At 43.2% G+C, this 17443-nt stretch overlaps 1 protein-coding gene across 8 annotated transcripts in view; it reads right to left on the bottom strand.

Moving 5' to 3' along the window:
- slc4a11 (solute carrier family 4 member 11) overlaps window positions 1–17443 on the bottom strand; it is a 284841-nt gene that overhangs the window by 178236 nt on the left and 89162 nt on the right. The window lies entirely within an intron of this gene.

Raw genomic sequence — 17443 nt, 5'->3', positions numbered from 1 at the left:
TTGCAGAATGTAAATACTCCGAATTTATCATGTCGTGACCTTGTTTGAACTCTCTCAAATTGGGGAAGTGAGACAATGTGCCTTTCTGTAAATCTCTGGCAAGCAACGTCAACTTGCGCTCGAATGCCAAAACATCCTCCAACATGTGCAGGGCTGTACGTCCTTACCCCGTTGAAGAGCTGTGTTCAGCGTGTTCAGGTGCGCTGTCATGTCTACCATGAAGTGTAGCTTTTCCAGCCACTCTGGCTGTTCCAGCTCAGGAAAGTTGAGCCCTTTGCTGCCCAGGAAAGTTTTCACTTCTTCCAGACACGCGACAAAGCGTTTCAGCACCTCCCCTTTGGACAGCCACCGGACTTTGTTGTGCAGCAGGAGATCAGAATATGCGCTTTCCAGCTCGTCCAGTAACAAATGGAATTGACGGTGATTTAAACTTTTTGCCATTATTTTATTGACAATCTGAATGACAACATCCATTACTTCTGTGCATTCCGGAGGAAATGTTTGAGCGCACAGTGCCTCTTGGTGCAAGATGCAGTGAAAAGTCAGCAGCTTTCTGTCCAGCGACTTCTGCAGTAAAGCCACAAATCCCTTGTGCGTTCCCGTCATATTCGGCGCCCCATCAGTAGCTACTGACACCAGATGGGTGGTCTTTATTCCTTTGGCTCTTAAACAATTCAAGACAGCCTCACAGATGTCCTCCCCCCGTGTTTGGTCTTTTAGAGGTATCAACTCAATCAGTTCTTCCTGTGGCCCGGCAGAGTTTACATACCGGCAGAACAACGCTATTTGTTCAATATCACCTTTGTCTTTAGACTCGTCACAGGCAATCGAGTAGGCCACAGCTGAATTGATGTCTTTAATTTGCTGTCTTGTGATGTCTTCTGCCATTTTTATGGTTCTGTCTTTGACAGTCTTTGCAGAGAGGGGCATATCCCTGATTTTCTGCACAATTTCACTCTTGTTTTTAAAGTCCGTGAATAGATGTTCTGAAATCTTAATGAAAGATTCTTTTATATATTCACCATCTGTAAACTGCTTCCCGTGCCTGACTATTTCCTGAGCGGCAATATAACTGGCGTATGTCGTTGATTTTCCAGACTTCATCCATTTCTGGAAATGATTTTTGCTCAGATCAACCTTCCGCATCAGTTCCGAAACGGCTTTTTTTCTCTCATCTCCATCCGGATATTTTTGAGCAAAGGCTGCGTGTTTATTCTGGAAATGCCTTGCGACATTTGACTTTTTGTTGTTTGCTAGTTTCTCATTGCATATTAAGCATACCGGTAAACCAGTCTCGTCAACAGTGAAAGCAAATGAATCTGTCCACGTATCATTAAACGTTCTGTTTTCTTCAGTCACTTTTCTTTTTTTAGAATTCTCCATAGTTGGCTTACCTTGGATCGAAAAATTAAAGAAATCGCGCACTGGCGGGTGTCAGGTATTGGCAGTGGTGACGTATATTAATAGCGATAAAAACACGTTGTAGCGGTGTGCTCACGCAGTCAGTAAACTGCAGTCGAATAACTTTATTCGAACTAAACAGCCTTGCTTTTAAGCCTCCCTCAACCCAGCCCCCATGGACGCAGATGCTGCAAAAGACGCGTACTCACAAACCCCCGTAGGCTATCTCCCTTAGCCTGAATGCTGGCTAATTGTGAGCCGTTTCGGATGTGCCAGGAAATGTGTCGCCACACTTAGATTGTACAAGATCACCATAATCTTCAAATTTAGAATTACATTTCAAAAGCTAACAAACTAACATAAAATACATTTTAATTAAATACTGACCAATTATTTCCCAAAGCCACAGGGAGCCGCAGCACAGAGGTGAAAGAGCCACAAATGGCTCGGGAGCCGCAGGTTGCCGACCCCCGAATTAGATATTTGTATTAATGAGCAGGTGCACCTACAGTGGCCGAGTATAATGATGACATCATTACCTCAAAAACACCCATCAGATTCTCCACCTTCCACGCAGACACACATCTTCCCAAATCACAGTCAATAACTCCTGCTTGCTCTTCAACGAGCCAAGGTAAAAGTGAAAACAATTAACACTTAATTCATCAACTTCCAATATTTTAAAAACCAATTCAAAAATAGAGTATCATGGGCTAACCTTAACCAATATTTTGGATCACCACTCCTAATCTTATCTGCTGTGACTCAATAGGTTTCTATTTCAATTCTTTGCTCCTCCCCCTTCTAGCCAAACACCCTGAGACATCAATGCAACCTGTTATTGTCAACAATGTTGTTTAGGAAAGTGAAGAGTGTCTGTTGACACGCTAATTAAAAGGAGGCAGACCTGAAGTGCTGTGCTCCAAATTCATCACACAAAGCCACACTGTGAAATAAGGAGGCTCAGTCACCTCTTCTCAGTCATGGGTTCAATTGACCCGAGAGGTGAAGACAGAAAGAATTCACACCAAGTTTGCCTTTTCCCTTCAGAACAAAAAGACATCAACAAGAGAGTCACCCATCCAGAAACAATGGTCCGAGATCCAATTCCCATTATTCTTTGACTATTCTTTATCTACTTTCCCCTTCCCACCACCTCAGAGGGATTAGAAATGGAGAGAGTGAGCAATTTCAAGTTCCTTGGACCCAACCTGGACACAACATATAGATGCAGTTATAAGGAAGGCGGAACCGGCTGCCTCATTGTCTGGTATGCGGTGGGTCAGGTGGGGGGGGGGGTCGGTGAGAGGAAGGCTGCTGCACAAAATCGAAATAAGTTGCAAAAAAATTGTAAAATTTGTTAGCTCTATCATGGGTAGCAGCCTCCGTAGTATCTAAAACATCTTCAAGCAGCTTGTCCCAGAAAGGCGGCATCCATCATTAAGGATCCCCACCACCCAGGACAGGCCCTATTCGCACTGTTACCATGGGGAAGGAGGTACAGAAGCCTGAAGGCACACAGTCAGCGATTCAGGAACAGCTTCTTCCCACCTGCCATACGATTCCTAAATTGACATTGAACCCAGGAAGACTACCCCACTGCTTTTTTTTTGTTGTTTTTGCACTACTTATTTTAACTTAACTATTTAATAGGGTTTTACAGACATTTACTGTAACTCAGTATTTTCCTATATTTATCATTTATACTCCTGCCACAAAGTTGGCAAATTTCATGACATCTGCCAGTGATACTAAATCTGATTCTGATACGTTTCCTTTATCACTATTTCACATGCACCTTGTATACATCAAGTAAGGCAATCCTTTGTAGTGATAACATCCGCACCTTGTGTACTACGTGCAGTTACAATGTCAATTGCCCCATGGCTATGTAGGAGCAAGTGTTAAATTAATCTTGCATGTTAAAAGGTCCCCGCTACACGATGGGCTGAAGGGCATTTTCTATGTTCTGACCATAAGATGTAGAAGCAAAATTAGGCCATTTTCCCCACTAGTCTGCTCTGGTATTTCATCCTGGTTGATCCATTTCCCTCTCAAGCCCACAATCTCTTGCCTTCTCCCTGTATCACTTCATGAATCAAGAATCCATCACCCTCAGCCTTAAATATAATGACTTGGCTCCACAGCTGCTGTGGCAATGAATTCCACAGATTCACCTCCCTCTGGCTAAAGAAACTCCTCCTCAGTGTTCTAAATGGACAGCCCTCTATTCCGAGGCTGTGTCCTCTGGTCTTAGACTCCCCCACCATAGGAAACCTCTTCTTCACATCCACTCTATCAAGGCCTTTCAGCGTTTGAGAGATTTCAATATTCTGTGGCAAACTTCCTTCTGGATCTTATAAGATTATTGTTTGGCTAGTAACCAGGCAAGAGTTTACTGTTGCTGACTGTAGCATGGAGTTTTTGGTTTGGATCAGTTCCAGACTTCCTCTGCCTGGCATAACAGGTCTCCCTGTTATACCTGTAGTACAAATCTGAAATACACAGCACATAAAGACAAGTTTATGAAACGTGGTGGTCTCCCAATTACCCGCATTGCAATGTTGAATGTTAAACAGAAAAACAGTATGCAAAAGCAAAAAAAAATGCCATCCAGAGGAGAAGACATAGCTTACATCTTCAGCACATAGTTTATGCTTCATGGAAGCTTTCAGAAACTAAATGAACAAGGTCACTTTCTCATTTGACTTCAGGAATAAGTATGCTCCAATCATCCTTATTAAAATCCAGCCAAGTGCCTTCATAACAGATTGCAATTAATGATTTGAAAAGTGACCCAATAGTGGAGAATGGCCAGATTTACTATTAACAAATTTAACCACACTCCCAACTAAAGCGAAAACATCATGGATGCAAAGTCCTACTGCAAACTTCAGCACAAAAAAAAACTAGGTGAGAATGCAGGGGCAGTTTTGCACAATCAAGTGTTTTTTTGTTTAGAAATGCCAAATCTGTACTGGCATCAGATTATTATTGTCCCATGTACAAAATACAGTGAAGGGTTTGGTGTGCTATCCAGATAATGTCACACAACTGAAATGATGTGATTTAAAAAAAAAGGAAGACAGGATATAGTTTTACAGTTACAATTGAAGTGCAGTGCAGGTGGACAAATTGCAAATACCATGATTAGTTAGATTGGGAGATCATCTGCTCTATCAAAGTACATATGTCTCCATACACTACCCTGAGATTCACTTTCTTGCAGGAATACTCAATAAATCTATAGAATAACAGAATCAGTGGGTGTTCAGCCAAAATGCAGAAGACAAACTGTGCACATAAAGAAGATATAATAAAAATGAATAAGTCAGCAATAAAGAACAGGAAATGTAAAGTCCTTGAAAGCAAGTTCCAAGTTTGTGGGAACTTCTCAATGATGGGGCAAGAGAAGTTGTCCTCATCTGTTCAAGAGCCTGATGGACAAGGGGTAATAACTGTTCCAAAACCTGGTGGTGAGATTCCTGATGGCAGTAACAAGAGAGCATGACCTGGGTGTAGGGGTCCCTGACGATTGACGTTACTTTCCTGTGATAGTGCTCTGTGTAGATGTGCTCAATGGTGGGGAAGACTTCACCTGTGATGGACTGGGCCATATCCACCATTTTCTTTTGCAGGACTTTCCATTCAAGGGACTTTTTTTTGTTTCCATACCAGGATGTGATGCAGACAATTTACCCTCCACCACACACCTGTAAAGGTTTATCAAAGTTTTAGCTGTAGTACAATTACAAAGAAAGCACTTCTGTGCTAGGTCAGATATATACAAATGAATGAGGAAATCTGCAGATGCTGGATATTCAAGCAACACACACAAAATGCTTGTGGAGCACAGCAGGCCAGGCAGCATCTATAGGAAGAAGCACTGAAAGACTCTTTCGAGGCGACAGTGCTTCTTCCTATAGATGCTGCCTGGCCTGTTGTGTTCCACCAGCACTTTGTGTGTGTTGCATTTACAAATGAATCTTTGGTGTATCAAAGCAGAGATAAGATGGTTATGTCTTGATCAACAATAGTCATTGACAAATTGTAAAATTTTTGAATTTATCTTTCATGTTTATCTTGTGAATGCTGATATGATTCTGAGGAGATTCAACAGGACATCTAAAACTTTGATGAACTTCCATGGATGTGCATTGGAGAGTATACTGACTGGCTGCATCACAACCTGGTATGGAAATATCAATGCCATTGAATGAAAAATCCTACAAAATGTAGTGGATTCAGCCCAGTATATCACGGGAAATGCCCCCCCCCCCAACCACTGAGCGCACCTACATGAAACACTGTCGCAGGAAAGCAGCATCCATCATCAGCGATCACCACCACCCAGGCCATGCTGCCGCCAGGTAGAAGACGCAGTACTCACACCACCAGGTTCAGGAACAGTTAGCACTCCTCAGCCATCGGGCTCTGGAACAAAGTGGATCACCTCACTCACTTGCCCAGCCATTGAGCTGTTCCATAACTAATGATCTCGTTTTAAGGACTTTATCTTGCTAACTCATGTTCTTGTTATTTATATTTGCATTTTTGTCGCTTTCTGTACTCCGGTTGAGTTCTCATTGTTGATTTGTTATAGTTACTATTCTATAGATTTGCCAAGTATGCCAGCAAGAAATTGAATTTCAGGGTTGTGTGTGGTGACACTTGTACTTTGAACTTTTGAACTGCGCGTCTATGATGCCGCAAGTTTTTCATTGCGCCTGAGGATACATTTATTGAGCAGATGACAATAAACATAACTCACATTGGGTTTGCTGGACCTACTTGCACTACTGATTTTATTCCTTTTGCTCCTCCAATCAGGAGTTTAAAAACAAATTGGTTTATCATTGTTACATGTACAGTGAAAAAGTGAAAAAGTCCTGACGAAGGGTCTCGGCCCGAGACGTCGACAACGCTTCTTCCTATAGATGCTGCCTGGCCTGCTGTGTTCCACCAGCATTTTGTGTGTGTTGTTGTTGTGAAAAAGCTTTGCTTGGCACACCATCCGTATAGATCATTTCATCACATCAGTACAAAGGAAAAGCAATAATAAACCCAAAATAAAGCATAACAGATAGAAGATGCAATGCAGGCAGACAATAAATTCAAAGCCATGACAAGATCAAGAGTCCATCTTGTCATACAATAGTTACAACAGCAGGATGGAAGCTGTCCAAAGTTCAAAAGGCGTTTTGAATGTATATATTATACAACCTTGAATTTTGTCTCCTTACAGACAGCCACAAAACGAGAAACCCCCAAAAGAACCCATTTTTTAAAAAACCAACCAGCACCCAACGTGCAGAAAGAGAGAAAGGAAAACACAAAATGCACAAACAATAAAAGCAGTAGCATTCAGAATGAAAATGACTCCACAGTCACGAAGCCTGGAGCAGGTCCACACCCTCAGCCAAGAGCAGAGCAGATGTGGCGGAGCAGCAAGCAGCAGCGGCCCGAGCCGACCCTCACCCCTGAGCCTTTCAGGCCTTTGTACCTGCTGCCTGACGGGAGTGAGGAGGAGAGAGGATGCCCAAGGTGGGCAGGGTCTTTGATAATGCTCATCAACAAAAGATCTGCAGATGCTGGAAACCTTGAGTAACGCAGAAGATGCTGGAGGAACTCAGCAAATCAGGCAGCAGCTATAGAGGGGAATAAACAGTGGGCATTTTGGGCTCTTTTGATAATGTTGCACGCTTCATGAAGACAATGGGTAGTGTAGAGAAAATCTGTGAGGGGAGGCTGTGGGTAGCCATGTGGGGTATGAGAAGGTGTGAGCTCTCTGCCTTGTCAAAGGAAATAAACAGCAAAAACTAGTCAGCTCAACACAAAATCGGAACCATTGTTTCAGTGTCATCTCTAGGCTCCGTTGTAAAAGCAAACAGCAGGCAGCAGTTTTTATAAACTTGGCTACATCCAAGGCTGGCTCTTAAAGGTGGACATCACAGGCCAAATTGTTCCATTGACAGAGATGCAGGGCAGGAAAGAACGCCAAACCAGTAGGCAGGTAAGATTTCAAGTGGGAGTGAGAGAAGAGATCACAATAACAATCAGACCATCGTTGGACATACCCTCGAGGCAGAAGGGGAGGATGTAGTGGGGGTAATTTTCAGGCTTGATGTAAAGGGGTTAGGCGAGGACTTTATTCTCACTCAATACGTTGCAGTCAGTTACATTAGATCTGTTAATCCAACACGCTTGAAACTTTGCTGGACTACTACACTTCAGAGTATTGGATGTTATTCATATCAATTCCCCAACACATTTGAATTCATTCTCACAATGTTACAGAAAAACAGATTGCTCTGTTATAACAGTACGGCACAGTAGTGTAGTGGTTAGCACAATGCTGTACACCACAGGTTCAATTCCCGCCACTGCCTGTAAGGAGTTTGTATTACTCCGTGACCGTGTGAGCATCCTCCAGGTGCTCTGGTTGCCTCTCACAGTTCAAAGGTGTACCAGTTGCTAGGTTAATTGGTCATTGTAAATTGTCCCGTGATTACGTTCACTTTTGAGGGCCTCGCACTCACCAACCATCTCTTTGCCGGGAAGCAACTTCCAGTCCACACCTGCCAGGTCGCATCTGAGCCCATTAAAATTGGTCTGTCCCCAGTTTAGAACCTTAACAGAATCAGGTTTATTATCACCAGCATGTGTCATAATATCTGACACACTTCAAATTTCCAAGGAACAGTCCCATCCCTCTCCATAAATTTTCTTGAAATTCCCAAATGTTAACTTCATTAGCATAAAGGAGAACCTGGGAGTGATTTTTGTTTAATAAAATAAAAAGAACCCCCTGTAATCCAATTTTTGTAGCAGAGTCACTCAATAGTAACAGTCACACCAGCAGTGGGTACATCAGTATTCAGATGAACGACATCCAACATACATATTGGCTGGTTCCACAGGACAGACAGCAATAAAACTAAGGTGAGCTAAAATGTATTCACCTTGCTTCCAAGTTCAATCCAACATACAGGTTTGACTAGCACTATTTGAACACCTCTGAACCTTCCCCAATGCTAGCACATCCTCCCTTCGACATGGGACCCAAAACTGCTCTCAAAACTAGAAATGTGGTCTGACCAAGGCCTAATAAAGCCTTGGCATTACATCCAAGATTTTACTGTATATTCTAGTCCTCGTGAAATGAATGCTAACATTGCATTTCGCTCCTCATCGCTGAATCAACCTGCAAGTTAACCTTTGAGGAAACCTGCACAAGGACTTCCACGTCCCTTTGCACCTCTGATTTCTGAAATTTCTCTCCATTTAGAAAATAGTCTATGCCTTTATTCCTTTTTCGTCCTAGAGTGCCTAACCTATGCAGAATGCAGCTCTGAGATTTGTCTTCTCCAGACAGCCATAATACAGAAAAACATAGAAGTAGTTGAAAGAAAGACATCTAACCCCACCCGTTCAAAACAACAAACAAAAAAAAAAATCACAAAACCCAAAATCCCCCAGCCCCTCCCTTGCACAATAACAGATCACCCAACACCACCCCCCCCCCCCAAAATCGGCAACAAGAAAGAACACAGAGAAAAAAACACAACTGAAAGTGGCCAATATGAACTAAGGTTTCTTCATACTACAGTCCAACCCATAAATCTCAGAACTTCAATAACATCTCCAAGAGCATCAGGACCCAGAAGCCTCTCTGATGGAAGACACATGAACCAATGGCCGCTCCAAGGCAGTGACAAGTACTAGCAGGCCCTCCAGAACCACTCCGCTGCTTTTGCCTCGATGTTTCAATCATTCTTGACACTTAAATCAGCAAGAAATGTAGTCGATCATGGCTCATCACCTCATCTCTAAGCTTCTCCTCGTGGTAGCTTGTGCTCGCATTTATTTTCTGAAGTTTTCTCGGGGAGAGCAGAGCACTAGCTCACTCGATTGGACTACCAACTGTAAGTCCCAGGGTCCAACAGTTTCAAAGACAAAATTAAGAGAAAAAGAATCAGAAGATGTAGAAAAACTGAAATGATTGACTATCTTGAAGATGTCACCCGAGAAATTATCTTTCGCTGCTGTAATCTCAACTGGAAGCCCTTCAGCCGTCTATGGATGGCACATTAAACTGAGCCTCCAATTGCTCCAACTCTGTATACGAGTTTGCAGATGATGCCACCACAGTGGGCCTCATGTCAAATAATGATTAATCAGAGTACAGGAAGGAAATAGAGACCTTATTGACATGTTGCCATATCCCACTATTGAAAACATCCTTTGCACATCCATTCTATCCAGACGTTTCAATGAGATCTCCCCTCATTCTTCTAAACTCCAGCAAGTACAGGCCCAAAAGTACCAAATGCTTAACATTAACCCCTTCATTCCCTCAACGTTATCAAATGAGATGGTCATTGGCTTTGAGGGGACAAAAAAAAGTGCACATGCTCCTGTTTCCGTCAACAACACTGAGGTGAAGAGGGTTCAGAGTTTCAGGTTGTTAGCAGTGATCACCATTGGTTTAACCGTGTAGATGCCAAGTCCAGGAAAGCACGTCAGTGCCCCTACTTCAAGAGGTTAAATAAATTTGGCATGTCCACTTTGACCCTCACCAATTTTTAAATTAATGCACCATAGAAAACAGCCTATCTGGATGTAGAACTGCTTGGTGTTGTCAACTGTTCTGCCTGTGACTACGGACAGGTACGGACACAGCTCAACACATCACAGAAATCACAACCTGTCTACACTTCTCACTGCCTTGGTAAAGCTCCCAACATAATCAAAAGACCACACCCACCCCAGACATTCTCTCTTTTGCCAAATGGCAGAAAGTATAAACGCCTGGTACAACTAGACTCAAGGACAACCTTTATTTTATTTGCTTATTTATTTATTGAGTTACAGTGCAAGGTAGGCCCTTCGAGCTGCACGCTAGCCTAGACATGGGATCATTTACAATGATCAGTTAATCTACTAACAGGTACACCTTTGGACAGTGGGAGGAAACCCACGTAGCCACAGGGAGAAAGTATAAACTCCTTACAGGCAGCGTCGGGAATTGAACCGGGGGTTTCCTGTACTGCAAGGCGTTGCACTGACCACTAAGCTACTGCGCCACCCCACTTCTGTCCTACCATTATAAAGACTATTGAATGGGCACCTCTTGACCTCAAATCGATCTCCTTACAACCTTTCACTTTATTATCAATGCCCAAGCTGCACATTCACTATGCCGTCATTGTTTTACCTCAAGGCACTGTTATAATGATGTGTCCTGTATGGATGGCATGCAAAACAACGTTTTTCCACTGTTCATCATTACATATGACAATAATAAACTGATTTGCCAATTTTCCAAAATTTTTTTTTAGAACACTGCTGGGTTCTGGGAACATGGTGTGCACAAATTGTCGGCAGTGGTTTCTACATCACAATAATGACATTTTCTAACACAAGTTCTTATTTGGCTTTAAGAAAGTGAGAAGTCATGAATGTCTTCATCAGACTCCCATCTAAAACAAGTAGCAAGCCTACCTCAAACAGGTTCTGAACACTGTACTGTTGCCAGGCACGAAGCTTGCACAATAAGTGACCTCAGAACTTCGCAAAGTTAGAGTCATCTTTCAGGGGCTGCACAGTAGTGTAACGGTTAGCGTAATGCTTTACAACGCCAATAACTGGGGTTCAATTCCTGCCACTGTCTGTAGGGAGTCTGTACGTTCTACCTGTGACTGCAAAGGTTTCCTCTGGGTGCTCCAGTTTCCTCCCACATTCCAAAAAGAAAACAGTGCGGGCTAGGGTTAGTAATTTGCGGGCATGCTACGCTGGTGCTACTTGTGGGCTAACCCCAGCAAATCCTTGGACCTCATTGGTCACTGACACAAATGACACATTTCACTGGATGCTTTGATACACATGTGACAAATAAGGCTTATTTTTTAAAAATAATGGATTAAACTGTTGGAACTCATCACCTCTCCCTCTCTGCTAACCTGACAGGGGAAAAAAAAGGATCTGAAGTCACTGCCATTTGCCATCTCCAAATTGGCTGCTGTGTAAAGGATTTTGTAACCATGGTAGCACGTTACTTATTGGCTGTGAAATAAAAAGGAATTTTGAGAGAAGTAATCTGTTGGTGTGATCAGCTTAGAGACAGATTTTGGCCAGGAATCTCCGAGAACCTTTACTTACGCATTGAGATACAGCACAGAATAGGCCTTTCTGTCCCTCCAAGCCATGCCACCCACAATCCTCCAATTTAATCCTAGCCTAATCATGATACAATTTACAATGATCAATCAACCTACCAACCGGTACATCTTTGGACTGAGGGAGGAAAGTGGAGCACCCAGAGGAAACTCATGCATTCACGGGAAGAGTGTACAAAACTCCTTACAGACCGCAGTGGGAATTGAACTCGGGTCATCTGTACTGAAAGGGATTGTACTAACCACTACACTACCATGCCATCCTTGCTACCATAAAGGGAATACATGTGCTCAGTTTAATGTGTCAGAATCTGTAACACGGTAGCACTTCCACAGCAGGTACAGAGGCTAATACTTCATGTACTGAGAGGAGCCTGACAACGCAACCCGATTCAGAGACAAAAATTACCAACAGGGTTAAAATCATGCCTAAACTTTTGGTCTATTCTTTACTTAAATCATGTTCATTTCCTTCAAACATCTGAAAACAAAGACATTTTATAAGCAAAAAAGACTCTGCTGGAAATCCAGAGCAACAAACAGAAAATGCTAGATGAATTTAGCATTTTCTGATGAAGAGTCAGGTCCTGAAGAAGGGACTCTGCCGGAACATCGACTATTTATTCCTCTCCATAGATGCTGCCTGACCTACTGAGCTCCTCCAGCATTTTGTGTTTGTGACAAAGTTTGCACATCAAGCAGAATACAATTGCACAATATACAGGAATTCCTATATTTTTTAAAAAAAGTGTAAGGATCTTGCTATCTCTCAACAATAAAGCCATGCATTCTGCCAAAAGCAAGGACTGAGTCAAACAAAACAGGAGAAAGCATAACACCTCACATTCTACAGTCCACAGAGTATTGATGTCCAGGTAACCTGAACCCTGTGTGTTTCTTTCTTAACTATCCAAATTCTTTACTCACATTTTTCCCCCAAATCACCTCACCCCAGCCCTCCCTCATTATCTAGTTTCATTTCTCTCCCAATTCCATCCATCAACCCTCCCTCAGGGTTCCAATTTACTTACTTATCAGACACTTGAGTTTGTTATCAGATTCAGCTTTGTGTTTCCATTTATCACTGTTCAGCCTTTACCTCTCCCTCCCCTCCCTCTCCTCATCTGTTTCTAGCTACTCCTCGCCAGCTGCATCTCCCACATCATATCTACACCTCCTCACCTGGTTCCGCCCGTCTCTTGCTAACACATCCCTTTCACCTCTTTGCAAGGTCACTCTCCTCTTTATACTCTCAGTCCAAACCCAGACTCTAGCCCCAGAAAATCAAACATTCCTCTGCCTCCTCAAATGGACCCACCAAGTTCCTTTAACAGGGTTTTTAAAAAAGATAATAGTTTAGCTTTGTCACATGTACATTAAGACATACAATGAAATTCGTCACTGTGCATCAGATCAAATCAGCAAGGATTCCGCTGGGAGGCTGCAAATTCCACCAAGCTTCTGGTGCCAACATAACATGGTGACAACTCACTTAATCCTAAATGTACGTCTTTAGAATGTGAAAGAAACTGGAGCAGACAGGAATCCCACACGGTCACGGGGAGAATATACGGACTCCTTCAAGATAGGATTGAGAATCGAACACCAATCGGTGATCACCGTGCTGTAAAACAATGCACTAAACGCGCCAGCTAGATTGACTATCTGGAAGACGTCACCCGAGGAATCATTGCTCTTTTTTTTGAGGAAAGTAGTTGAGAGTTTGATGTTATTGTCAGTTTTTTTTTAAAAAAGAGGGAGTTGGGGGTTTGACATTATTTTTGCTACTTTTTCTGAGGGATGGAGTTGGGGTTTGATGTATTGTCGCAGTTTTTTTGTGAGCGGGGGGAGAGGCTCAGGTGTTTGATGTTCCAGTGACCGTTTTCCTTGTGGGCAATCTGTTAGCAAGGGAGGGCAAGGCTTGAGAGTGCCGTTTCTTTTTCCTTTACGTGCAGGGAGAGGGTTGATGTCCATTCTGAATTTCATGGCCATCTGAATATCAGAGTTGTATTGTACAAGAATACTCTTGGACAATGAAAACGAACCTTTGTCTTGCCGCACAGCTACGTTACCAAACTGCTTTTGCAGCAGAAACATTAAACATTGAGCACCACGGAACCAGGGCAGAGAAGATTCATGCTGCAGCGGCCAGAAGAGTCCGGCTGATTTTCACATGCGAATCCGTTTCCCTGCTTTTCCATCTCAGTCTGAGAATTTTTCCATAGCCAGCTATCAATTCCCCCCCCCCCAAAAACAGCTAACTCACCCTACTCCCAGTTAAAAATTAAATGAGATTTTGTTAAAAGTTAAAAGGAATCCAAGGAGGGAAATTAAGTAGATGCTAACTGACCTGCTGATTTCCTCCAGCATTTTGTGTATGTCACTTGGGGGAAAGAAAAGATTTTTAAATAAGTTAGTAAAAGCAATAACTCAGCGCCATTTGGAATGCTCAGCTTGAGCATTCAGCATTCAGAGGGCCTGACCTCTTCTCATTGCTATCATCAGGGAAGAAGTACAGCAAACTTTCCCAACCTTGAGTCTATGGACCAGACCCCTCAGTTAACGGTAGCGGTCCGTGGCATAAAAAAGGTTGGGAATCACTATGGTACTGGATCCTGAAGACCCACTCAATGTTTTTGGAACAGCTTCTTCCCCTTTGCCATCAGGTTTCTGAATGAACATTGAACCCACGTACACTACCTCACTTTTTTTTCCCTTTTTGGCTCTCTTTTTGCACTAGTTACTTACTTTAAATACAAGTTCTTATAGTACTTTATGGTTTTATTATTATGTATTGCAATGTACTGCTGCTGCAAAACAATAAAGTTTATGAGTTTATGAGGCCAGTGATATTAAGCCTGATTCTGAAATGGAAAGCAGATTAAAGGGTAATTTTCAAAATAAATTAGGTAAATGCCCCAGTGCAAGTAGAGCATGGAATCAACTTGGAACTCTTTTCCCAAGAGGCAGCACCGACAGAAGAGGGCTGAATGGTCTTCTGTGCCACTGCTTAACCTTCCACTGGAAAAGAACCTCATTAACTCATTAACTCCTGATGAAAGGTTTCGGCCCGAAACGTCATCACTACTTCCTCCCATAGATGCTGTCTGGCCTGCTGAGTTCTGCCAGCATTTTGTGTTTTCATTAACTGGGCTGTTACCTTATCACCCTGCACTGAAGTCAAGAGTGATGCAATCTATTCCACCGTAATATGGTTAACATAGATTTCTAGAATCGTAATCAGACACTGCAACATAGAAACAGACCCTTCAGCCCATCTAGTTCATGCCAAACTGCTATTCTGCCTAGTCCCATTGACCCACACCATAAAGCACCACACCCCACCCGTCCATGTACTTATCCAAACTACTCTTAAGTATTGAGATCAAACCGCATCCAACAGCACATTCCACCTTCACACCACCATCCTCTGAAGCTCCCCCCTCAAATATTTCACCCTTGACCTGTGACTTCTTGGAGTAGTCTCACCCACCCTCAGTGGGAAAAGCCAGCTTGCATTCACCTGACCTATAACCTTCAATTTTGTCTACCTCTATCAAACATCCCCTCATTCTCCTATGCTCCAGGGAATAATGTCCTATCCTACTCAAACATTCCCTCCACCTCAGGTGCTCAATTCCTGGCAACAGGTAGGTGACTAGAACTGCACCCAATACTCCAAATTAAGCCTCACCAATGCCTTATACAGCTTCAACATAACATCGCAGCTCCTGGGCTCAATACTTTGATTTAGGATGACCAAGGTGCCAGAAGCTCCCTTTACAGCCTCATCCATCTGTCTCATTTGAGGAATTTTGGATCTGTATTCTCAGATCCATAATTTGATGCAAAAATAACAAATATGCAAATATCAAGTGCAGAAGTCTACCTTTCACAACCACACCCCCCCCCCCCACCTCCCAATTAGCAGTTGCAGAGTGAACCAGAGTGACATATTATGAAAATTCTCCCTTGCTTGCATCTGCTTTATCAATAATGGTCAAGGTTACATACTACCCTCATTGAAACTCAATATTTCCCTCCATGTTCCAAACCAAATCCATCCAAGATGTTGTCTGGGTCAGACCAGGTTGAATGGTCCAGGGCTTTTCTCCTTGGAAAGGAAGAGGGTGAAGGACGATTTGATAGAGGTGTAATAAATTATAAAAAGCATAAATTGAGTAGGCTGCCCTAGGGTGGAATTGGTTAACATACCGGGGCATAATTGTAAGGTGATTTGAGGAAAGTAAGAGCTGGGCGCGTCAGAGGTAGTTTGATTTCACACACACACAGACAGACGCACACACACACCCACCCCACCCCCCCAGGGTGGGGGTGGAAGCAGACTCAATGGGCTAAGTGGCCCTATTCTGCTCCCGTCTTTTATGGCCTCATCACTGTCATTTGTGGTACATAAGTTAGGTACCACTCTTTTCATTCTGTAGTCACACATCAAATCCACTAGCCACAAGGAATTCTCAACATCCAGCAGTTTAAGTGCACAAGGCCATCTACTATTCCTAGACAACAGGAACACACCACTGGACTGTTCAAGAAGATAAATGTCATTCATAACCTTGACAGCTGGGCAGACTGCACTTGGAATAAGGCGAGCAGTTTTGGACCCCATATCCAAGAATGGATGTGCTGGCAAAGAAGGTTCACGAGAATTATCTCGGGAATGAAAGGGTTAATGTATCAGGAGCACTTGATGGCTCTGGGCCTGTACTCACTGTAATTTAAAATGATGAGAGGTGAGGGGGATCTCATTGAAACCTACTGAATATTGGAAGGCCACGATGTAGTAGATGTGGAGAGGAGGTGTCCTATGGTGGGGGGAGTCAGGGACCACAGGGCACAGCCTCAGAATACAGGCACGTCCCTTTAGAGTAGAGTGAGGAGGATTCTTTTTTAGCCAGAGGGTGGTGAGTGTGGAGTATGAGGTTCAGGGAGATAATAATCAGCTGTGGAGTGACAGAGCACACTTGATGGGGCAAATGACCTTAATTCTGCTATGATCTAACTTCATTTCCTTGCCTGCCCCACATTTCAGAGAGTGCGCTTAGCTTCCAAAAAATCCAATCAGTCTCAGGTATCAGTAGCATCAAATGAAATAGAAGCCACTGGGTGTAAGCAATTCCAAAGACTGGCAGCCAAAAGACAAGAAGTTTCTTCAGTTGAGATAGTAAGCTTCCATCCTGAGACAATTGCAGCCATACCAGAACCTGTCAAATCACACCCAAATGGATGCTGCTCAAATGCAAATCCAAAGCATACTGCAGATCACTAACCTTTGAGAGGTTAGAAAAGGTCTAAATCAGGGGTTCCTGATGCACCATCAATAACTCTCTCTGAGACGTAAAGGCAAGATATCGGCTTTTATTGACTGGAAGAAGGAACAAGCAGTGAGTGACCACCATACTACATCCTGGAGACTGAGGGCCGGGCTCAGGCCTCAATCGCCTTTATACCGGGGTCTGTGGGAGGAGCCACAGGAGCAGTCAGCAGGGGGCGTGTCCAGACAGGTATATGTAGTTCACCACAGTTCCCAAGCTGCGGTACATGGACCCACCGCTTAATGCCATTGGTCCATGGCATTTAAAAAAAAAATTGGGAACCCCTGCTCTAGCTAAAGTTGAGAAAGGATGTTTCTATAGTGGGAGGGTCTATGACCAGAGGGCACAGTCTCAAAATAGAAGCATGGCCCTTTAGAACAGAGTTAGAGGAATGTATTTAACCAGTGGGTAGTGAATCTCTGGAATTCAATGTCACAGACTGCTGTGGAGGCCAAATCATTGGGTATATTAGATCATAAGATAGGAGAAGAATGGGGCCATTTGCCCATCAAATCAGCTGTCATTCCA

Source organism: Hypanus sabinus, chromosome 3, assembly GCF_030144855.1.
Source record: "Hypanus sabinus isolate sHypSab1 chromosome 3, sHypSab1.hap1, whole genome shotgun sequence".
Taxonomy (NCBI): domain Eukaryota; kingdom Metazoa; phylum Chordata; class Chondrichthyes; order Myliobatiformes; family Dasyatidae; genus Hypanus; species Hypanus sabinus.
This window is presented reverse-complemented; position numbering and strand designations above follow the sequence as displayed.